This window comes from Oncorhynchus mykiss, chromosome 1 (genome assembly GCF_013265735.2).
Source record: "Oncorhynchus mykiss isolate Arlee chromosome 1, USDA_OmykA_1.1, whole genome shotgun sequence".
Classification (NCBI taxonomy): Eukaryota; Metazoa; Chordata; class Actinopteri; order Salmoniformes; family Salmonidae; genus Oncorhynchus; species Oncorhynchus mykiss.
Window position 1 is genome coordinate 10692682 of NC_048565.1, and position 26079 is coordinate 10718760.

The following is a 26079-nucleotide window of genomic DNA, read 5'->3' on the forward strand; positions in this document are numbered from 1 at the left end:
AGTCATCCGTAGTTATAATTCTGAGGTCTTTTTCAGATAATGCATGTCATAACAACAAGATGCCCATCGCTTCATGCCCAGCGCTCTCCTCAACCGCAAAGTGTTGGTCACATGTCACACCCTGCACTATAGCTTGCCCACTCCATAGCTAGCTCTAACCATTGGTGAAGTAATTCATTTAAAGTCAATCTAGATGTAAAAAAAAACCTCACTCTCTGGACCTTTCAGTAGGCTACAACAGAGCAAGGCTAGCTCCAAAACATTCTCTAAAGTTCAATCAGGAGAAAGGACAGGGATTATTCAGTCGCAGTACATTTCAATGACCTGAAGCATGACATTTCTACCTTTAGATTTTGTGGCATAGAGAAAGTTAAGATACCAGACAGGGGAGGTGATATTAATAATACTCTGAGTAAAAGAGAACGTTTTGGGATTTTCACCCTCCAGACATTATTTCCTAAAGGACTTAATGATGAAATGCCTATGTGTGATATGTTGTGAATTTGAACATGAATGATGTGCCTATTTAAGATTACTCTGATGTTTTTCTTACGATGTACCCAATGACAAATGTAATGAAAAGTTGCTATATCTTCATTGTGGTTTTACAGACGTGTTTAATACATCTTATTTATACACTTTTGCAATATTTATGAAATGCATATTGTTATATTTGGTAACACATATTTGTTTTTCCTTTGCCTCCAACCCCCTTCGATGTGTGGAGCGGATGTGGGCGGGGCCAGGTCTACATAAGGGTGCACATTTGTAAAAATTCACAAAAGCTCTGACGAAGGCCGTGATGCCGATGCGTACGCTTATTAAATATCAGTGATACTATCAAGAGCAGTGTGCGGTTTCCTTTTTCCTTCATCTTGTTCAACTGTTGCCATGCACCTGCAAGTAAGATTGCTCAGATGTGCGAGTGCCTTTTGAATTTGATATCCTTAAGGATAGAAACAAGTTAAACTTGCCCTTGCAGAAACATTTTATAGGTCATTTGGGGCCTACAGTATCCTCCAAAGCCCAGTGAATCCAAGGCAAGTGGTATGATGTGATCACGCACTCCCTGTGCTGTCACATTCTTTGTTTTGTGCTTACATATGTCTGTAATCATGCTGCACTCCATTTCATCTGGAGACATTCATCACTAGTTAAAGTTAAGTTTAAGTTAAGTTTAAGTTAAAAACGCCTTCTTCAAACACAGGTGTCAGTGGATCATCGCTAGAGCAATTCAAAATTTCAGTTTAATCAACCCTGGGACATTGTTCCTATTCTTCCACCCCCCTCTCGCCACCTTAGCAGCTACCGCCCGTCAGCCATTTTCAATATCATCTGTTTGGCCATCTCTCGTATGCTGATTTAAGGCGGACCGCCCTCGCTGTGCCTCCTCTCACCTCCTGACCATTCCACTATCCACCGGTTCCTTTCCTCTTTACATGATGGAGCACGGGCATCCGCACGGGCATCCGCACGGGCATCCGCACGGCATCCGCACGGGCATCCGCACGGCATCCGCACGGGCATCCGCACGGGCATCCGCACGGCATCCGCATGGGCATCCGCACGGGCAGCCCCAACATGCAGTGCAAACATGCATCCATCACAGGTGGATTGCTGACAGGGTAGTAGCTACCTACCCTGTCAGCAATCCACCTCGTTCTGGAACACATACAGCACAAGGTTGAGATGGGAAGGGAACTGTGTAGTTTGGTGTGAAGTGGGCCAAATGGCTGAGAAGTAGTGTACTTCTCCAGGTTCCATATTTGACATTCAGAGCGTGGGGTGTGATTGAGGGTTGAAATAATTGCCCCTGAAAGCCGCCGAGGGTTTTCCATTCGAACAGCCATGCTGTTTGTTGAACCATGTAAAAAAATCCCCTGCCACCACAGAAGTCATCTGTATTAAGCTAATAATTACTCTTCGCTTTCATCAAGATTTCTCAACATTTGGGGAGTATAGCCGTGAGAGGGAGTCAACAAAGAAAAGCCCAGGTCTGCAGAATGAAATAACTTCACGAGGACAGACTGCAGCTTAAGAAAGTTAATAAAAGTTAATGCACCACTAGAATCAATTATAACCCACTCCGCCAATGCCTACCCATCGAGGAAAGGAATGAAATGGTGTTGACTTTGCTTCTGTGAAGTAAACCGTTTTTAAAGGATCATGATTATTTATTAATCATTCTGTTGAAGTGCTCACCTTGGTCATTTCATAAGGAGCTGTGAATTGCATTTACTCACCTTCGACTGATTTGATCAAATTCAAAGTTAATGCACAACACTGAAGTTATTCATCAGTACTTTACTGGTGACTAGGATGATTGAAAGAATGATTATGATGGTTAATTTTCATCATGCACACAAACTATTCTCAAGTAATATCTGTGTGAACAGAGGATATTTCACAATGAAGGCGTTTGGGTGTTATATAGCAAGTAATTATCCTGCTTTCAATAATTAGAGATAAGCTCTTAACACCTTGAAAAGACCAGGGGATCAGGTGTAGAAATGCCACTGATATTCTGCTAGCCGCCTGTATTATGCTGACATTAGAAACACTCTGAGGATGAAACGTACTGTGCTTGGTTTGTTTGGTCTGCTACCTTGTAAACAGAAAGACATGTAAAACACACTAATCCCTTTATAGAAAACATGTGTGGAAGATGATTCATTGACTTTTGTGACATTAAGTTAAAGAGGATGTGAGCGCAGAGAAAAACTTCCTGCCAAGTGATAGTGTTGATACGAGCATCTGAGATGAAGGTGACTGGCTTCCTTTTACAAGTTAAAAGATATAAGGAGAGAAGGTTATTAGAGGTAGCAGAGGAGGAGAGAGACAGAAAGAGAGCGTTGGATGATGAAAAGAGACTGGTACATGAGGGCAGAATGTGGGCTGGATGGGTGAGAGATGGGAGCACTGCCGGTACTGAAGTCAGAATAATAGACTTTCTGGAACGTAGGAGGAAGCAAAGGGTTAGCGATTTAGTGCTCCACATGCAAATAGTACACAGCACAACACAGCTAGGCTAACACTCTGTAGCTACAAGCTAGCATTAGCCGCTAGTCATATTATTGTTTTATTGTCTCTGTATCCTAGCATTAATCTTGCATTACCACTTCCGCTAATTATCCTACATTTCCTGTTTTAATCCTTGTAATTGTAATGACCTGTCTCTTCAGAATCTCTTATCTTACTTCCTTCTCTGTCAGAGACACAACCTGCCAACAAAACGAATGTGTTAATGCTGAATACTCATAATAATCTTCAAAACAATGAGAAAGCCTCTCAGTCTATCTATACCAATATTTTACACCACCAATTATTCTCTCTCTGCGGGACTCAAGTGTCACACTGTAATTCCTTTTGTGATGTTATTAACTGAAGAATAATAACGAAAGAAATGACAGCCAAAAAATGAATAAATGGGGACAGAAAATAGAAAAAAATGCAGGGTGGTTTAGAATTCAACATGACATATTATTAAAATGTTGACTATTACATAGATAGAAATGAAAGAGGCTCGAACACGAACACTGAAAGCATCACAGTAGAGAGCTTCCTAACAGCACCCATGCCGAAGTGGTGTCACGCCCTGACCTTAGAGAGCTTTTTATGTCTCCATTTTGGTTTGGTCAGGGTGTGATTTGGGTGGGCATTCTGTGTTCATTTGTCTATGTTTTGTATTTCTTTGTTTTGGCCGGGTATGGTTCTCAATCAGGGACAGCTGTCTATCGGTGTCTCTGATTGGTAACCATACTTAGGGAGCCTTTTCCCACCTGTGTTTTGTGGGTAGTTGTTTTCTGTTTAGTGTTCTGCACCTCACAGGACTTTTTCGGTTTTGTTTCTCACTTTGTTATTTTGTTCAGTGTTAATAAAAATCATGAACACTTACCACGCTGCGCTTTGGTCGGATCCTTCTTCATCAGACGACAGTTACAAGAGGGCGACCGTCATTTCAGAACTGAGGTCATTGATCACAGACGCCAGAGATCCAGAGTACCCAGGGTGCTTTTCATCAGTGGTAATAGTACATCAGTAGGGACATTTTGAAGGAGGCCATTTTGAATACTAAAGACATTTTTCTTCCACTGATGTGCCCTCAAGGCCATTCACAGACAATGCTCGTAACTTTCCAAAACAGCCATATTACACTACTACTAAACACAAACTACACACCCAAGCCTCCTCCGTCCTGTTTTTAAACCATTCTTCTTGCTCCTTCAGTTGATTAATTGGATTAATTCCCCTACAACAGTTCCACAACTGGCAACCCATGGGCTTAATTATGCCCACGGTAGGTTTTATTTACTTCTTCTTCATTTTTGGACATTAAAGGGGCTATCTGCAGTTGCTTCATCCATTTGTGGAATTCTAAATTAATTAAATGTGCCCATTGATTGGTGAAGAATGTCATTTATAAATGCCCCATGATCTTAGTTCAACCCCATCAGAACCCAAATATAAGCTTGTTTCAATGTTCCAATGTTTGTATATGTAGGAAATGTAAACAAACACTATATAGCCTCATAACATGGTTAAAAATACACATTGGATATCATTGTTGATTAGTCCTTGCATCCATAGCTCTGTCTATTAATTTGAGAGTGGTTACATTTCTCCATCCCTATCCCTATTTACATAAACAGGGGTGGGGAGGACACTTTGTCAGTGTTTCAACTGTTGATTGCCGCTTTAAAGAAGGCAAGAACACCAGAAAATCAGCTCCAAGTTATTTTAATTTTGGAAATCTGTTCCCAGGTATGACATCAATCCATGCTGTTGGTTTTATTTCCCTGGCACTGTTCCCAAATGATAACGTTTTAGCATTTGTGGCACAAATCCAATTCAAGCCATGGTTATCGATATTATCATTTTTCTAGCATCATCTTCAAATCATCCGAAGGTATCTAAAATGTATTGTGTCACTTATAGAGGATTCGAACGCAATGCCTTGAAAAATGCTAATATGTGACCGACCATAAGCAGTTTACTGGGTAAGGAAACCAATACGTAATTTTGAACTATCCCTTTAAGTGATTGGATTTGGAACTGTTATAGACAAATATGGCACAATTCTACTCAGTCTTCACAAATCATCATAATTTAATTACTTTTTAATAGAACTAGAGGATTCCATTAGTATGAAGTACATGAAACATGAGTGTATGAATAGGAAGGGTTGGTCAAAGCAAGGCAGAGAGACGCAGTGTGTTCAGATAAATTGAAGAGGATTATTAGCTTTCTTGGGAAACAATGTCAGAAGCAATGAGGATTTGAAGGCGTCCACAAACTGGCTGATTGCATTATAGACATCCTGCACAGCTGGCAGACGCTTCCTGACAATATGATGATAAAAAAAAAAAAATCTTGGCTCATCTTAAACCAGTCGATTAAGGGGAGGATCATAGAATGATACGGATTCAGCACAGACGCCTCAGCCAGCTCACCTGCGCGTTCTGGTAAAATAGATTAATGACAAACATGTCTGATGGCAATTAATGCTCAGTCGCTGATGGAAGCAGTGTTTCTCCTACCATTGTATAGACAGGATGTGTTCCCTTGCCTATCTCTCAGCCCTCTGCCTGAACAAATGTAGCTTCAATTAGTTTAAACAGAAAACGTATCATTCCCATTTGTTAATGAAAGGCTATGAATATAATTGCAAAAGTATTTTTTTTTAATGATGAAGCTCTCCATACTTGGACATAAACATTTAAACACACTTGGTGGCATCAAGATACAGGTCACACTAGAATTAGAATAATGAGTGTGTGTGCGTATGTGTACATGGTGTGTGTGTGCGCGTGTCAAAAATATCCTGGTAAATTTCTAAAATAAACAATAACATTCATAGTGTTGGGTGACATGGATTATGTGCAATGGCAGCCATTACAGGATGGGAAAATGATGGATTTGTCTTCTGTAACCTTGTCCTTTATGTGTACCATGGATAAAATAACTCCCATAAATGTCAAAATGAGGATTAAAATGACATGAGAAATTACGGTGTGAGAAGGGCAGATCCACACACACACATTTGTTTTATTATCCTTGTGGGGACCAAACTATTGATTCCCATTTAAAATCATATTTTTCCAAACCCCTTAACCCTAAACCTAACCCTAACCCTTAATCTAACCATAATTCCAACCTTAACCCTAAACCTAACCCTAACCCTTAATCTAACCATAATCCCAACCTTAACCCTAAACCTAACCCCAACCCTTAATCGAACCATAATCCCAACCTTAACCCTAAACCTAACCCTAACCCTTAATCTAACCATAATCCCAACCTTAACCCTAACCTTAACCCTAAACCTAACCCCAACCCTTAATCTAACCATAATCCCAACCTTTACCCTAACCTTAACCCTAAACCTAACCCTAACCCTTAATCTAACCATAATCCCAACCTTAACCCTAAACCTAACCCTAACCCTTAATCTAACCATAATCCCAACCTTAACCCTAAACCTAACCCCAACCCTTAATCTAACCATAATCCCAACCTTAACCCTAAACCTAACCCCAACCCTTAATCTAACCATAATCCCAACCTTTACCCTAACCTTAACCCTAGATTCTAACTAATAAACATAATTCTATGCCTAACTCTAATTGTAACCCTAAAATTAATGAGAAATTACGGTGTGAGAAGGGCAGATCCACACACACACATTTGTTTTATTATCCTTGTGGGGACCAAACTATTGATTCCCATTTAAAATCATATTTTTCCAAACCCCTTAACCCTAAACCTAACCCTAACCCTTAATCTAACCATAATTCCAACCTTAACCCTAAACCTAACCCTAACCCTTAATCTAACCATAATCCCAACCTTAACCCTAAACCTAACCCCAACCCTTAATCGAACCATAATCCCAACCTTAACCCTAAACCTAACCCTAACCCTTAATCTAACCATAATCCCAACCTTAACCCTAACCTTAACCCTAAACCTAACCCCAACCCTTAATCTAACCATAATCCCAACCTTTACCCTAACCTTAACCCTAAACCTAACCCTAACCCTTAATCTAACCATAATCCCAACCTTAACCCTAAACCTAACCCTAACCCTTAATCTAACCATAATCCCAACCTTAACCCTAAACCTAACCCCAACCCTTAATCTAACCATAATCCCAACCTTAACCCTAAACCTAACCCCAACCCTTAATCTAACCATAATCCCAACCTTTACCCTAACCTTAACCCTAAATTCTAACTCCTAACCATAATTCTATGCCTAACTCTAATTGTAACCCTAAAATTAACCCCTAAGACTCACATAGCATTTTTCCTTGTGCGGACCTGCGAAATGTCCCCACTTTTCAAAACGTTCTTTATTTTACCACAAGGATAGTAAAACCAAAATCTCTCTCTCTGCTGTTGGACTTAGACTACACTGCTCCCCATGAAAAGGATGTGAAAGAGTTTAATTGGCTCCAGAGACAGCTCCCACGTTTTCATGGTCAATCAAGCCATTTTGTTCCTGTAGAGACAGCAGACATGAGTAATGGAGAGATGAGAGGAGAGCCCACATCAAGCCAAACGAAAACCTGATAGAGCATATCCTTAGCCACATAATAGGAATCAGTGTGGCACAGCAAAGACAAGGGGAGCTACACTGGGTGTACAAAAACATTACGAACACCTGCTCTTTCTATGACATAGACTAACCAGGTGAATCCAAATGAAAGCTATGAGCCCTTATTGATGTCACTTGTTAAATCCACTTCAATCAGTGTAGATGAAGTGGAGGAGACAGGTTAAAGAAGGATTTTTAATCCTCAAGACAACTGAGACATGGATTGTGTATGTGTGCCATTCAGAGGGGGAATGGGCAAGACAAGGTATTTAAATACATTTGAAAGGGGTATGGAAGTAGGTGTCAGGCACTCCGTTCTTGTCATAACGGCAATGCTGCTGGATTTTTCTGCGCTCAACAGTTTCCTGTGTGTTTCAAGAATGATCCACCACCCAAAAGACATCCAGTCAACTTGACACAACTGCGAGAAGCATTTGAGTCAACATGGGCCGGCATCTCTGTGGAACACTTTCGACACCTTGTAGAGTCCAAGCCCCGAAAAAAATTGAGGCTGTTCTGAGGGTGAAAAGGTTTGGGGGGTTCTTAATGTTTTGTACACTCCGTGTGTAAACGGCACTGAAACAAGCTGCAATAGACCCTTTTCCAGTACACGACACACAGATGAGCGCAACTTTTGGCGTCAGTAAGAGAGCCATCGCCATCTCCGCCCATTCAACATAGGCTAAATTGACATTTTTATTATTTCTAAACAAAATACGTTTTGGGGGGTTCTCATACACCTACAATGATGTTTCGAGTCTTGCTTGAACATTCATTAAGATTATATTTGGTTGGGATCTTTGCAAAATAACTATTTTGAATGCAGCAGTTGTTAGCTAGATTGATAACTGTCACTGATATAGGCTGTAGCAAAAGCCAGCCAAAAGAGCCCTTCTACTGGTTGATGTTAAAGTGTTCTTTAGTATAATGCAGTTGATTTGCGATGATGACACAAACATTATATTAAGCATGACATTCATGCCAGCCTTAAAATCCAAATATAGTACAAAAGTAGTGTGAAAAGGACTACTAAGCAAATAGAGGCTTTTTTTTGCTGGCATTCTATAAGAACTCCCTCTTGTTCTGCCACCAAACACTGCGGGCCAAATGTGTGTTAATAGTGAGCCGTTGATAGCAAAACTGTGTAAATAACGATACACTTGTAACTCAAACGATGGCTATTTAGCTTTGGTTACAAATGGATTTTAATGGATCACCCAGTACATTTGTAAAGATGCAGTTGTCGCTTGGCAAAGATATTTTTTGATGAAGTTGAAAAACATTGACGCAGTCCTCGTGTCTGCCAAAGGCCTCTGAGTCCCAGGGGTTGCCCTAAAAAGTGCATCTGACATTGAGTGCAGTTCAGTGGGCCTGAGATTCCATCTGTGCTGGGCCTCCCAGTGGGTCCCCATGCCCAGTAAGCCTTCCTCCTCTCCCCTCCCCTCTCCATCCTGGCTGGCACAACAGCCAACCCCCTGTCACAACCCCCCCAATGCTCTGGGGATTCCTCCTAACTCTTTGCTAATGTACTAAACAGATGTGTTTTATTTATAATTTTTTTAGGAATATGACTAATATACACTGCATTTGGAAAGTATTCAGACCCCTTGACTTTCTCCACATCTTGTTACGTTACAGCCTTATTTTAACATGGATTAAATCATTTTTTCCCCTCATCAATTTACACACACTACCCCATATTGACAAAACCAAAAATATTTTTATTTTAGTTTTTGCAACCACACTACAACTTCTAACCAGTCACGTTAATAATGAGCCGTTGATTAACGTCCCCCGGAACTCATTTATCATTTATTTTAACCTATTTTCCACCCGAGATGTCTTTTTATGACTAACCATCTTGAATATTCCGTTTCATTAGAATGCTTGTCGCCCAGCCTGCAGTTCTAAATACACCCTTTCAGGGTTAACAGAGCCATAGCAGCGGAGACAATTTCCAAAGGGACTCACATAGCTGCAACAATTGTTGCGTCTCAAATGTGTCTCAATTGTTGTCTCAAATTCCTTATATATGTCACACCCTGATCTGTTTTACCTGTCCTTGTGATTGTCTCCACCCCCTCTTGGTGTCACTTATTTCCCCAGTGTATTTCTCCCTGTGTTTCCTGTCTCTCTGTGCCAGTGTATTTATCCCTGTGTTTCCTGTCTCTCTGTGCCAGTTCGTCTATTATGTTTCCAAGTCAACCAGCGGTTTTCCCGTTCTCCTGCTTTTTGCATTCTTCTTTTTCTAGTCCTCCCGGTTTTGACCCTTGCCTGTGTCTGGACTTTGTACCTGCCTGCCTGACCATTCTGCCTGCCTTGACCACTAGCCTGTCTATCACGCTGTACCTCCTGGACTCTGATCTGGTTTTGACCTTTTTGCCTGTCCACGACCATTCTCTTGCCTACCCCTTTGGATTAATAAACATTGTAAGACTCCAACCATCTGCCTCCTGTGTCTGCATTTGGGTCTCGCCTTGCGCCTTGATAATATATATATATATATATATTCCCTAAATAGTGCACTAGTTTTGACCAGAGCCATATTGGAGAAGAGAAATGCTTCCCTGTGAGCTCTTTGAATAGGCGGGTGAATGTCCCCTGTCAGAGAGAGAGAGAGAGAGAGAGAGAGAGAACTAGGTGCTGATGGAAGGAGGACTAGATGAGAGTGCAAAGAGAGAAAACAGAAGCATTGATGGGTTGAGGGACAGTTAAGCAATGAGAAATGGATAAATATAGAGGGTGAGATAGGGAGAACCAGAATTGAGGGCTAGGGGCTGTCCTCATGTTCTCGCCTTTTCTTCCACTCATTGCAAATTATTGAACTTGTTCTCATCTGGCCTACCTGGTTAAATAAAGGTTAAATAAATAAATGTAAAAATAAAAATAAAAATTGGCAAGTGAACTGGATAGGTATCCCTTCTAGACTAGTATAAGGATATTACCACGGACAGGGTTTTGTCTAGAAAGGATACATGTTTAGTCAAAATTGACTTTCAGTAGCAGGTTAGGAGAATTAACAGCATATTAGGGTAATTGGTTAGGGAATAGGGTTAGCTAAAATGCAACAAAATAAAATGCTGCTGTCAATCCCATAGTCCTCTGCTTTGGGCTTTGGAGGTTTTGGAGCAGCAGCTGGGATATGTTGACAGATGTGAACTGTTCTGTCTCCAGCAGACCCTAACTGTTCATCTCTTACTTTTCTCTCTCTTTCTCGCTACATCACAGGGAAACTGGACATACTGTGTTGCAGTTGTTTGTATTAGTATGTTCCCCCTCTTCTTCCTAACATATGAGTCTGTCCACTCTCTTCTACCTAACACACGAGTCTGTCCCCTCTCTTCTTCCTAACACATGAGTCTGTCCACTCTCTTCTACCTAACACACAAGTCTGTCCCCTCTCTTCTACCTAACATATGAGTCTGTCCACTCTCTTCTACCTAACACACAAGTCTGTCCCCTCTCTTCTACCTAACATATGAGTCTGTCCACTCTCTTCTACCTAACACACGAGTCTGTCCCCTCTCTTCTTCCTAACATATGAGTCTGTCCACTCTCTTCTACCTAACATATGAGTCTGTCCCCTCTCTTCTACCTAACACACAAGTCTGTCCCCTCTCTTCTACCTAACATATGAGTCTGTCCCCTCTCTTCTACCTAACACATGAGTCTGTCCCCTCTCTTCTACCTAAAATATTAGTCTGTCCCCTCTCTTCTTCCTAACACATGAGTCTGTCCCCTCTCTTCTACCTAACATATGAGTCTGTCCCCTCTCTTCTACCTAAAATATTAGTCTGTCCCCTCTCTTCTTCCTAACACATGAGTCTGTCCCCTCTCTTCTACCTAAAATATTAGTCTGTCTCCTCTCTTCTTCCAAACACATGAGTCTGTCCCCTCTCTTCTTCCTAACATATGAGTCTGTCCCCTCTCTTCTACCTAACAAATGAGTCTGTCCTCTTCTTCCTAATGTATCCCAAATGTGGCCAATCATGCACTTCGATGTCAGAGTGTTTGGGAAGTGAGGGGAATTGGATTGTTGAATATGTTTCAACATTTCCATTTGGGTACAAAGCGTAGGTTGACCGTGGCCTGCATTCGCAAACAAATAGAATAAGCAAATAATAATAAAGCTTTTGTATTCCATAAGTTAGATGTGGAGCTGTTTAGTCATTCCTAACACCTCACGTTTCCTTATAAGGGCCCTTAGGCCTACTGTACAAACGCCTGTGTTGCCCTTGGGCAGGGTGGGTGAGTCGGGGTACCCTGCTGGGGTGCTGTCTGGGTGCCTGTCCCATCGGAAGGTTGACCGGAGTCATGGATCCATTAGAGGAGATGAAAGAGAGGGGGAAGGAGAGAGAGAGAGAGAGAGAGAGAGACGGAGAGAGAGAGAGAGAGAGGCGTGGGAGGAGGAGAAGACAGGAGGACAAAGTAGTCAATCATGATAGGTAATACACTCACTCTCCCTCGCTTGCTCTCTCCATCTCTTTCTCCTTCTCCATCCCTCTCTTGTCATCTTTCACCACTTCTCTTTGTCTGTCTATCTCTCACCCTCTCTCGCTCTCTCCATCTAGAGGACGGAGGGCGATTTATATACGCCCTCACTGAAACCCCACCACCACACCCCTCCCCTCCTTTTCCCTGCACGGGCAACAAGATTACAGCAATCCATCTCTCGCTGAGCAGTTCCAATAATCTGTGGGTGTCCACGCCAGCCAATCAACCTCAGAGGTAGACTACACATCCCTGAAGGCGGGTCGCGTCAAAGTAACGCTCAGTGAGATTGAACGCATCCCAAAATGGAGCCCCTCAATGGGTGTTCAAGAGCTAAAAAGACACCCATTAATCAGCCCAACCCAGGACACTTGTAACTCCATGTTCATTCGGTTGAAGTTGACGTGCGGTGTGGTCGTGTCCGGCGGTGCAGTTTTTGCTGGCAAGTGCGATTGGTGTATTAGAGGTTTTATACAGCAAGAGTGGCGGCTTTTCCAATCAACCTGACGTTTACTGTAGATGAGTAAAAGGAAGCCCAGGGGAAATCCTGTGTGCTAACGATGATGAGTCTGCTGCTACTGTTGCCAGCTCAGGAAGTCTTGGGTGGGTTTTGACGATGTAGTGGTGGTTTTGGTGTGTGCATGTGTGTAGGCTGAGGAAGATTATTGTGATTGGGGGAATAAATTAGGGAGAATATCCTACCACTCCTATAGGTCCTCAAGGCCACACGGAGCGGACTCAGACAAGGAGACTGGGATGAGATAACCAAGGTATTTCTTGAAACACAGGGGAACGATGGGGTGCAGGCCAGGGGAAGCTCGGGCGGGTTGCAGGAAGCCAGGCGCGGAGGCTGAGTCTGAGGGGTGGGGAGTTAGGACTTGGTAAGCAGAGAGGAATCCAAGAATGCAGTGGAGTGGGGGGGTCCAGGATAGAGTAGCAGGACTGACGAGAAGTGGGACTGGCGACAGAGGCCAAAGTCAGAGCGGACAGAATGAGCAGAGGTTACGATCTGGCAGTGTGGAAGTGGTAGAGCTGAGTATTTGTAGAGGTCTTGATTATGGAACAGGTTGCAGCTGGTGGGGATCTGCTCTGCCTTCAGCACACACACACACACACACACACACACACACACACACACACACACACACACACACAGAGGGAGAGAGCACTGGGGGAGTAGAGGCAGGTTAGGGAGACAGGATGACAAGTAGAGGGCATGGCAGGAACAGATGTAACAGTTTTCAATGGCAACCAATACTATTCTGTTGGTCATCCCTCCTCTTGTACACAGTGTTTGACGTTCTAGCTCTTTCTCAGCTGACACCTGTTTTGGGCTGGCTTAAACTCCCCCAAGTCAGACAAAATACTGTCCATGTCCAGTCCCCTCACCCTGGGCTGGCTTAAACTCCCCCAAGTCAGATGTAATACTGTCCATGTACAGCCCCTCAAACTGGGCTGGCTTAAACTCCCCCAAGTCAGATGTAATACTGTCCCTGTACAGCCCCCTCACCCTGGGCTGGCTTAAACACCCCCAAGTCAGACAAAATACTGTCCATGTACAGCCCCCTCACCCTGGGCTGGCTTAAACTCCCCCAAGTCAGATTTAATACTGTCCCTGTACAGCCCCCTCACCCTGGGCTGGCTTAAACTCCCCCAAGTCAGACAAAATACTGTCCATGTCCAGTCCCCTCACCCTGGGCTGGCTTAAACTCCCCCAAGTCAGATGTAATACTGTCCCTGTACAGCCCCGTCACCCTGGGCTGGCTTAAACTCCCCCAAGTCAGATTTAATACTGTCCCTGTACAGCCCCCTCACCCTGGGCTGGCTTAAACTCCCCCAAGTCAGATGTAATACTGTCCCTGTACAGCCCCCTCACCCTGGGCTGGCTTAAACTCCCCCAAGTCAGATGTAATACTGTCCCTGTACAGCCCCCTCACCCTGGGCTGGCTGAAACACCCCCAAGTCAGATGTAATACTGTCCATGTACAGCCCCCCCACCCTGGGCAAGCTTAAACTCCCCCAATTCAGATGTAATACTGTCCATGTACAGCCCCCTCACCCTGGGCTGGCTTAAACTCCCCCAAGTCAGATGTAATACTGTCCCTGTAAAGCCCCCTCACCCTGGGCTGGATGAAACACTCCCAGGTCAGATTTAATACTGTCCCTGTAGAGCCCCCTCACCCTGGGCTGGCTTAAACTCCCCAAGTCAGATGTAATACTGTCCCTGTACAGCCCCCTCACCCTGGGCTGGATGAAACACTACCAGGTCAGATTTAATACTGTCCCTGTAGAGCCCCCTCACCCTGGGCTGGCTTAAACTCCCCCAAGTCAGATTTAATACTATCCTTGAATTTTTCCACATTTTGTTACGTTTTATCCTTATTCTAAAATAGATTGGTGGTCATCGTCCTGTTGGAAGGTGAAGCTTTGCCCCAGTCTGAGGTCCTGAACGCTCTGGAGCAGGTTTTCATCAAAGATCTCTCTGTACTGTGCTCTGTTCACATTTCACATGTCTCCCAGTCCCTGCCGCTGAAAAACATTCCCACAGTATGATGCTGCCAACACCATGCTTCACCGTAGGGTTGGTGCCAGGTTTGCTCCAGACGTAAAGCTTGGCAATCAGGCCAAATAATTCAATCTTGGTTTCATCAGACCAGAGAATCTTGTTTCTCATGGCCTGAGAGTCTTTAGGTGCCTTTTGGCAAACTCCAAGCAGGCTGTCAAATGCCTTTTACTGAGGAGTGGCTTCCATCTGGCCACTCTACCATAAAGGCCTGATTGGTTGAGTGGGGAAGATATGGTTGTCCTTCTGGAAGATTCTCCCATTTCCACAGAGGTACTCTGGAGCTCTCAGAGTGACCATTGGGTTCTTGGTCACCTCTCTGACCAAAGCCCTTCTCCTCCAATTGCTCAGCTCTAGGAAGACGCTTGGTGGTTCCAAACTTCCATTTAAGAATGATGGAGGCCACTGTTTTGTTGGGGACCTTCAATGCTGCAGACATTTTTTGGTACCCCTCCTCAGATCTGTGCCTTGACATAATCCTCTCTCGAAGCTCTACGGACAATTCCTTCGACCTCATTGCTTGGTTTTTGCTCTGACATGCACTGTCAACTTTGGGACCTTATATAGACAGGTGTGTGTCTTTCCAAATCATGTAAAATCATCTGAATTTATTCCTGGTGGACTCCAATAAAGTAGTAGAAACATCTCAAGGATGATCAATGGAAACAGGATGCACCTGAGCTCGACATCGAGTCTCATAGCTAAGTGTCTGAATACTTATGTAAATATGGTATTTGTGCTTTTTATTTTTAATAAATTAGCAAAAACGTCTAAAAACCTGTATTCACTTTGTCATTATGGAGTTGTGTGTAGATTGATGAGGAAAACGTTAATTGAATACATTTTTGAACAAGGCTGTAACGTAACAAAATGAGGAAAAAGTAAATGGGTCTGAATACTTTCCGAATGCACTCTAGTCAATACTATGTTTAACAACATTACGTTTTTATCATAAACATCACAATTATCTAAACTGCAAGCTAGAACTAGCATATCTTCATTTCACTGGTGGAAGTGGGAAGTTTCAACTGTGTATTGGTCTGCTCATAGTAAACGACAAAGTCTGGTATTCACAGGGAATGCTGATACTGCCCGCTAGATTGAGTGGGCATGCCCACAAACTTGAATAATGGTGTTGTTTACTTTGAACAACCAACACAGTACTCTGAAAACTCCTCTAGGCAATAATTTTTTGAAAATATTTTTCACTGTTTGTCATCATGCCCGTGTGGTGTTCTGTGTTTGTGCTTGCTAATTACAAACAAGTGTGAAAGTGAGTCATCTTTCGCCATTCTACCTACCAGAGGTTCACCACGATTCGGCTTATCTTCACCATTCTAAATCATATAGGTAGCTACTGTATCTTTTGGTATTCACACAGTTAATACATTTTGGCATTGCCATGGTAGTCACTGTTAGACTGGTAGCTATCTACATTCAGCAGAGTAAACAGGTTTGTTTGTTAATGCTATTGTTGACTGACTTTAGCTAACGAAAGCTAGTTAATGTTACCGAATAAGGAATATCTAAATTTAGAAGCCATTTATTCCACCCTTGTCTGGAAAACACTATGTTACTAAAAATAGAATTGTCGATAGCTAACTCACTCTGTGTGTTGGTGGTAATGCTGAATGTGTATAAATCGTCTATGGTTGGTTAGTTGGTTCTCAGCCATTCTCAGCTGGCTAGCAATCTTGCTGGCTATTTAGTAATGCTAGTTAGCTAACACACGGCAAAAATTGAAATCTAAGTAAGATTAAATATCTTAAATCAAGGCAATATGCTTGTTTTTCGTCTGACAAGATATTTCTTCTTATCAGACAGTTTTTATGTTGGAGCATTTCACTTGTTTCAAGCGTTTTTGTCCTTAATTATCTAAATAAGATGATTATAACTTGTTACTGAGATTGTATTACTGGTTCTGAGGAACTTAATGCTCAAAACTAGAATTACCAGAAATATAAAGCTGTTTCATCAACACTGACAAGTACAAAACTGCATTGTCAAAGGGAGCATTTCTTATTTCAAGATCTTATCCTTTTCAACTCTTCACATATTAAGAACAGATAATGACCAAATGGAATTCACTGTCTTATTGTCAATCTTAGACACAGCACAGCAATCATGTAGACAAAATACAGTACAGAACAAAGACAGTACACTTTTCATATCTGGGGAACACAGTATGAGTCATTTGAACAATTCTATTACATCCCCAATATGGTATTTTACTTGTACATGAGTTTGGCAGCTTTCATATATTGGGTTCTGATTGATCAACGACTTGCAAATATTTAAAAAATTGAGCTTGGAAGTGTCAAGCCCTGACCTTAGTTATCTTTGTTTTCTTTATTATTTTGGTTAGGTCAGGGTGTGACAAGGGTGGTTTGTTTAGTTTTTGTATTGTCAAGGGTTTTTTGTATGTCTAGGGGTTTTTGTAAGTCTAGCTGTTTATATGTCTATGGTTGCCTAGATTGGTTCTCAATCAGAGGCAGCTGTTTATCGTTGTCTCTGATTGGGAACCATATTTAGGTAGCCATATTCCTTGGGTAGCTTGTGGGTTCTCACTCTATGTTTAGATGCCTGTCTGCACTAGCCATATTAGCGTCACGGTTCGTTTTGTTGTTTTGTATAGTTTGTTCAGTGTTCTTTCTTCATTAACTTCTTGGTGACAGGGGGCAGTATTTTCACGTCCGGATGAAATGCATGCCCAAATTTAACTGCCTGCTACTCATCCTCAGAAGATAAGATGTGCACATTACTAGTAGATTTGGATAGAAAACTCTGAAGTTTCTAAAACTGTTTGAATCATGTCTGTGAGTATAACAGAACCTATTTAGCATGCGAAACCCCGAGGACAAAGCATTCAGATTTTTTTTATTTTTTAGGTCACTCTCTTTTCAATGAGTTTCATTGGGAATCCAGATTTCTAAGGGACCTTCTTGCAGTTCCTATCGCTTCCACTGGATGTCAACAGTCTTTGGAAATTGGTTGAGGTTATTCCTTTGTGTAATGAAGAAGTACAGCCATCTTGAACGAGGGTCACTTGAAGTGTACTGTTAAATAGAGGCGCGTGACCAGAAAGCTAGCTTCATTTTGTTTTCTTCCTGTATTGAACACAGATCATCCCGTTTTCAATTTTATCGATTATTTATGTAAAAAAAATACCTAAAGTTGTATTACAAAAGTAGTTTGAAATGTTTTGGCAAAGTTTACAGGTAACTTTTTTTCTGGATCAAACGTGCCAAATAAATTGACATTTTGGATATATATTGACAGAATTAATCGAACAAATTGGAGTGCCAACAAAAGAAGCTCGTCAAAGGTAAGGCATGAATTATATTTATTTTTTCTGCTTTTTGTGTCGCGCCTGCAGGTTTGAAATATGGTTTCTCTCATTGTTTACGGAGGTGCTATCCTCCGATAATAGCATCGTTTGCTTTCGCCGAAAAGCCTTTTTGAAATCTGACATGTAGGCTGGATTCACAAGAAGTGTAGCTTTAATTTGCTATCTTGCATGTGTGATTTCATGAAAGTTTGAATTTTATAGTAATTTATTTGAATTTGTCGCTCTGTATTTTCCCTGGCTTTTGGTCAGGTGGGACGTTATCCCAGAGAGGTTAAAGAAGTATGTATGCTTACCACGCTGCGCCTTGGTCTTCCATTATAACGACCGTGACAGAAGAACCCACCAACGAAGGACCAAGCAGCATGTTCAGGAGGAGCAGTCATGGGCATGGGAGGAGATATTAGAAGGAGCAGGACCCTGGACACAGCCGGTGGAGTATCGCCGTCCTAAGGAGGAGATAGAGGCAGCGAAAGCGGAACTGCGATACTACGAGGGGAAATACCGGAGAATAGAGGAACAGCAACGATATGAGGGTACACGGCTAGCACGGAACCCCGAGAGGCAGCCCCAAGAAATTTAGGTGGGGGGGGGGGAGAACATGAGGAGATTGCATGAGGTAGGTTGGAGACCTGAGCCAACTTCTTGTGCTTACTGTGGGGAGCGTGTTACTGGTCAGGCACTGTGTTCTACGGTGGACAGTGTCTCCAGTGCGCTATTCTAGCCCGGTGCGCTCTATTCCAGCTCCTCGCATTGGCTGGGCTAGAATGGCATTCAGCCAGGAAGGAGGGTGCCGGCTCAGCGCTCCTGGTCTCCAGTATACCTCCTTGGACCAGGATATCCTGCGCCGGTTCTGCGTACTGTGTCTCCGGTGAGTCTGCACAGCCCAGTGCATTTGCAGGGCGAAAATAAACATCCAGGCAGGATGGGATGTGTCAGCTCTACACTCCAGACCTCCAATGCGCCTTCACAGTCCAGTACGTCCTGTTCCTCCTCCCCGCACTCGCCCTGAGGTGCGTGTCATCAGGCCAGTGCCGGCACCACGCACCAGGCCTCCAGTGCGCCTCCAGGGTCCAGTATGCCCTGTTCCTGCTCCTCGCACTCGCACTCGCCCTGCAGTGCGTGTCCCCAGCCCGGTACCACCAGTACCGGCACCACGCACCAGGCCTACAGTCCACCTCGGCAGTCCAGTACACCCTCTTCCTTCTCCTCGCACTCGTCCTGAGGTGCTGTCCCCAGCCCGGTACCACCAGTGCCGGCACCACGCACCAGGCCTACAGTGCGCCTCGGCAGTCCAGAGCGTCTGGCGACAGTACCCAGTCCAGAGCGTCTGGCGACAGTACCCAGTCCAGCGTGTCCGGCGACAGTACCCAGTCCAGCGTGTCCGGCGACAGTACCCAGTCCAGCGTGTCCGGCGACAGTACCCAGTCCAGCGTGTCCGGCGACAGTACCCAGTCCAGAGCGTCCGGTGACAGTACCCAATCCAGAGCGTCCGGTGACAGTACCCAGTCCAGCGTGTCCGGCGACAGTACCCAGTCCAGCGTGTCCGGCGACAGTACCCAATCCAGCGCGTCCGGTGACAGTACCCAATCCAGCGCGTCCGGTGACAGTACCCAGTCCAGCGTGTCCGGCGACAGTACCCAATCCAGCGTGTCCGGTGACAGTACCCAATCCAGCGCGTCCGGTGACAGTACCCAGTCCAGAGCGTCCGGCGACGGGCCACAGTCTGGAACCTCTAACGACAGGCCACAGTTTAGGCAGAGTCTTATCCATCTGGCCGTTCACCACAGACAAGACAAGCCCATCGCCATGAGGACTAAGAGTCTCAGCTTCCCCAGCCCACCATTGCCAGTGTACCGAAGCGAGATGAAGGACCATGGCTGAGTTTACACAGGTAGCCCAATACTGATATTTTTTTTCACTAATTGGTCTCTTGACCAATCAGATCAGTTCTGAAAAAGATTGGACGTGATTACGACCAATTTATGGAAAAAATATCAGAATTGGGCTGCCTGTGTAAATGCAGCTAATTCTTAGAATAATGTGGGCTAGATTAGGGTTGGAGTGAATACCTATAAGACGGTAGCTCGCCAGGAACAGGGTTGGAAAGCCCCGTAGAACCAGCATGAAATAAAATCTGGATCTTTTCTATCAATCTTTGAAATTTGTCTGCCCTTATGGATTCACAGAACATATTTATATAAGATGTACAGGGCTTTGTAGCATCAAACAGATGCTAGACATTAAAATATCCAAAGAATGTTTGTTTATGTCAAAATCTAAAATACAGGAGAGTGAACACTATTGAATGTTAACTTATATTAACAATATTCTTGTTGAATTCCCAGTAATGGTAAAGGTAACCTACAAAACAAATTGTATGAACAGTGTAGTACAGTTCAGTGTGTCCGAGGGTATCTCAGGTGGAGATACCCAAGTGCAGAGAACTGTAATCACAGATAGTTACACCAGATAATGTGGTTTACCCAAAGATTTTTGCTGACATCTTCTCGATTTCAAGTCTTCTCTCATTGATAAAGACAGGTGGGTGTCCACCCCAAAGTACTACATGTCATGATGACAGAGATCTGTCTCGATGAGAGACTTGAAATAGACAAGATGGAAGCATACACATTGTTGGAGTACTTCATGGAGACTGAGCATTTTCTAAATTCAAACTGACCCCTTGCAAATGGACACAGACCTTTTACAAAGATGGCATCGCTAAGGTTGGTCAACAATTCCCTGTGCTTCGCCAAACAGTACCTATCCTGTAACTACCAGGGATGGATACCAAAAAATCTTTGGTTAAATCACATTATCTGGTGTAACAATCTGTAGCTAAGAAAACTGGTGATCAGCAGATGATGGGAGAGGTGGACATGATGGAATTGCCATTCCAAAGAAACAGAGAGTAAGTTCAGGGAATACTTGTAAAGTAGTGGGAGGAGTGTTGCCATGATCAAACTGCCATTCATCTCCCCATGAGTCATCTGCTTGAAATCCTGCATAATCCCTCCTCTAGAGGGATACAGTTCACAGCATGCAGTTCTTCTACAATGGCACACACAGGCAAATGCATTATGTTTCTGTGTCAAGAACCCACTTCAGGAAGAAGCCCAGGCACTACACAATATTGTCTGTAAGACAAAAAAAAGAGAAATGTATACTCTATTGTACAGTTGGAACAACGGTTGAACCATGCCAAAATAACATCAACATTATGGTAGACTAGTTGAACATGCATACTGTACATGTGCACAGGCATATAGATTACATTTACAACAATATCTACCCTAAGAAATATGGTGTAACCCTAAACCTCTGCACAGTGACCAGGCTGTGCAAATAAGCCCAAGTAAGTAGGCAGACAGTATCTACCTACATCCATGTCTATCAGTCATGCTTAGGCAAATATTTTTGATAATAAAACCATCTTCATTTTTTTAGAGCTCTACAACAGTAAATTGTTGTATTATTGTTTATCCTCACTGTTTGCTAGTAAACTTAGCTAGCTAGGTAGCTTGCTGGATATGCGATACTTGTTATTTACATCGGTTTGGAATCCTATCTTGTGAGATTGAAATGCATCCACGGTCATAATCCTAACCAATGTCAACCCTTGTCAGTTATGTTACATAGCTAGTGTCATGACGTTGGACTGGGGGATAGGTTTATGACAGTCATAAATACCTCTTCCCCCCTTTTTCCTCTCTCTACCCTACTGAGGTTACATTTGCAAAACCTTTGGTTAACATAGAGATTCTCGGAACGTCACAAGGTGGGGGGAAATTAACTATATTCTGGTAATCCGACCAATGGAACATATGCGGTGGTACTTACTGAATGTGATGTCAGTTTGGTTGTCATCGGAGACATTCTCATTAATGATAAGATGACATAAACTCTACAGTGGAAAGTCTACACATCAGAGTTACCAGATTCACATGGAATTGTTGTTCAATTTAAATGTTAGAATATGAAATCATTTATGATGGGATAAAAAGTGATTTTAGCATCTAAAATGTGAAATGTGAGTTTTCATAAAATAGGGCTGCTCACTCAGTGGCCCGCCCACGTGAAGAGAGAGGTTGTAAACTATGAAACGCACCCCTTTTCTCCCTTCCTATATAAAGCCTTGACGACAACATAACTTCCTGTTCTGGGGAGGTAGGACGACGGTCCTATGTCAGAATGGTTCAGATAATAACTACAGAACGAAGCCAACATCAGCGTGAGCTTTGGTTGCGAATGGTATGAACTTTGAACTCTTATTCACTACAGAACTGATACCTCCTAGCCGTTGAGTTTGCAACCGCAGCTGCAAACGCAGGTTAGGATGGAACAGACAGAGTATCCCATCTATCACATAATGACGTTACTACAACGTATGCAATTGACCACCAGAGACATTCTTCAAAGAACAAAGGACTCGGTTTGGCAACACGGCCTTCCATCTCCCACCTACTGAAGCGCAGCTCAGAGTAAATATTTATTGCATTTTCCTTTTCCAAATGGGCGGTAATTTAGAATACCTAAGATACTGTATTTACGATAGCACAGCTTCGCCATTGTTCCTCAGTCTTACCGCTCCTTCACTCAACCCAGCCCCCTTTCTTTGTGTAACGGGCTGTCATATCTGTTCCGCCCAGAGACGTTTTCCTTTATGACGTAATTTGTAATCAAGTTATGATTAATGGTGTGTATGTGTAATTCTGTGTGCTTAGTTAGGTATTTAGTAAATAAATAATTAAACCCAATTTTGTATTGCTGATTCAACTTGTCAGCCAGGGTTCGTGCAGATAAAATAATTTACAACTTTCAGATGAGACTGAATTAAGATGACGATTAATATTGACTGCTATTGATGTAAAATATTACTATGTCTTTAAGAGTTTATTCGGAAGATAACAGCTCTATAAATATTATTTTGTGGTGCCCGACTCTAGTTAATTACATTTACATGATTAGCTCAATCAGGTGATATTAATTACGGAGAAATTATTTTATAGAATAGCATGTCATATCACTTAATCCAGCATAGCCAAAGACACGACACTAGCTTGAAAAAGTATTTATAGTTGCTGATGTTACACATGTTTGTTAATAACAAGTTACAAATGCGAGGTGTGGCACATAACAAGTTAGCAGGCGCCAGGCTAACTAGCTAGCCAACTCCATATATGAGCTAACGTTTGCTAGCATCGTTTGTAGCTGAACTTGTAACATGAAATGAGAACTTGTTCTCAACTGGCCACAGTATATATATTTTTTAGCTAAATCCAACTCTTTGTTTTCGAATTCTCTTCGCTATATTTCAGTTGAAATATGTATGGTTGAATGTCACCATGTAGCTAATAAATGCTCCTTCCTCGAATTCGTGTTGATGAGAGGAATCACTTGAAGCAATTGCGTTCTGGACGGTCCTTTCAGTTTTGCCTGAAGGATTGTTGTTAGTGTCCGCCTCCTTAAAAAAAGCCTGCCTTGGGAGATGGAATGGGGCCAGAGCAACAACACAAGTTGTCTTCTTTCAGAGACCGGAAAAAATGTGTCTGCTTGTATATTTACTAATGAATCCGCCTATAGAAACCTTGCAGAAAGTCCTCTAATGGACAGCCATATGCAGTGTACACCCACAAAAACGTATAGTGCGATCAATATTACATAGAGCCTTCGCAAAATGCCAAAAAGTGGGACTACATGTATTTTTAGACCTCTCCTCCCCATCAATACACCGGAAGCATTCATGGGGTGTATCATTCAGCGAGCCAAACCCTGACCTGCCTTCCTCCTGGGCAATTATGTGTGAAACATCTCACTGTCCTAGAAATGCCTCAGCCATGATGAAAACAAGATTCCCCCAGGGTGAAATTCCCCTTTAACACTTTTAGCTTCCAGTTGACAGCGTTGCCTGCCTAGGGACCATAAATCCCAGTACAATCCCAGACATTTGGCTGGCAATATACAGTTTGAAATTATAATGTGCCGTACCAGTGCATTTCCAACCAAAAAAGCCACAGCGTTCAAAGCTATCGAAGACCTTTTTTACTGCACTTTGGCACACTTTGAAGTAGTTCCCTGTCAACTCGCCTCCAACGCCACCAACTCAGTCTTGAAAAAATCCGGTAAATAGGATTTCAGAAATCGAATAACATACTCAGATGAGAACTCAAACGTTCTCACAGCTTGTCTCTGTGTTCTTCTCTTGTCTCACATAAGGATCATGATGAATGTACTGTAATTGCACAAGCAGGCGATCAAAACACCCCCAAAGGATGTGGTGGGATGATTCTAAACAACTTTGCTTTCTGATGACTAGGAAATGATTCATTCATCATCAGTGGTGATGGCAAACATCTGATTCCACCCATAGCGTGAGGAGACTGAACAAGAGCTGCAGAGACACACTTGAGTGTTATCAGAGAGAAGAGGTTATGATGAGTGGTAGAGGGGGAGTAGGATAGGGAGAGAAAGCAAGAGAGGGAGAGACAAGAGAGAGACAGGTGCTAGGTAAGGGGGAAAGGGGGATGGGAAAATGGAGAGAAGGGAAAAAAGGAAGGGTCTACATGGATGTACAGATAATAGGGTCTTAATTTGATCACTCTTTTGTTGATGAGAATTTTCCTGCACATCAGGAAATGCAAACTTGTAGTATATTCAAGGTTTAAAAAGGCTTCTAAAGATTGTAATTTCCAATTTAAAATGTCAGACTTGATTTGCCCTAACGGAAAATGTATCAACCCCCACACAAAATGTACATTTATTCTAATCCACATAATACTTTACATTTTCTGTTGCTGCAGGATTATTTTCTTGCTGTAGCAAACTGGCTCAAATTAAGATCCTACATCTGTATGGTGAAACAGGCAATAGTAGGGAGAGAGTTAAGAGAAATTGTCACACCCTGGTCAAAGTATTTTGTGTTTATCTTTATTTATTTGGTCAGGCCAGGGTGTGGCATGGGGTTTTGTATGTGGTGTGTTTGTATGGGGATTGTAGCTAGTGGGGTGTTCTAGCTAAGTCTATGGCTGTCTGAAGTGGTTCTCAATCAGAGGCAGGTGTTTATCGTTGTCTCTGATTGGGAACCATATTTAGGCAGCCATATTCTTTGAGTTTGTCGTGGGTGATTGTCCTTAGTGTCTTTAGTGTTAGTTTGCACCAGTTTAGGCTGTTTCGGTTTTCATTACGTTTATTATTTTGCACTGTTTGTATTTAGATTCGTGTTGCTATAGTCACAATAAACATGGATCGTAATCTACACGCCGCATTTTGGTCCGACTCTCCTTCTCACGAAGAAAACCGTTACAGAATCACCCACCACAAAGGGACCAAGCAGCGTGTCAACAGGCAAGAACAGCCCAAAGTGGAGTACAGTATGGACTATACTTCTTGGGAGGAGATAGACAGGTGGGCGGTCGACCCAGGGAGAGTGCCGGAGCCCGCCTGGGATTCGATGGAGCAGTGCGCGGAAGGATATAGGAGAATGGAGTTTGCGAAGCAAGCAAGGCGGCGCGGACGGAGGCCCCATAGTCAGTTCCAAAAATTTCTTGGGGGGGGGCTAAGGGAGAGTGTGGCAGAGTCAGGAGCCAGACCTGAGCCAACTCTCCCTGTTTATCGTGAGGAGCCAAGGAGGAGACCAGAACCAGAGCCGGTGTTGGAGGTGAGCGAAACAGAGACTGTGAAGGAGTTAATGGCGAAATTGGAGGAGAGAGAAATGAGGGAGTTGCTGTGTTGGTGTTTTAAACATGGAATTCGCCCGACGGAGCGTGTCGGGGATTTGATGGCACCTGGGTCAGCGCTCCATACTCGTCCTGACGTGCGTGTTAGTCGGCTGGTGAAGATGGTGCCAGTCTCACGTACCAGGCCTCCTGTGCACCTCCCTAGCCTTGCACGTCCTGTGCCAGCACCGCTCTCAAGATCTCCAGTACGCCTTCACGGTCTAACCCATCCTGTGCCACCTCCACACCCCAGCCCTCCGGTAGCAGCTCCCCGCACCAGGCTTCCTGTGCGTGTCCTCGGCCCAGTACCACCAGTGCCAGCACCACGCATCAGGCCTATAGTGCGCCTCGCCTGTCCAGCG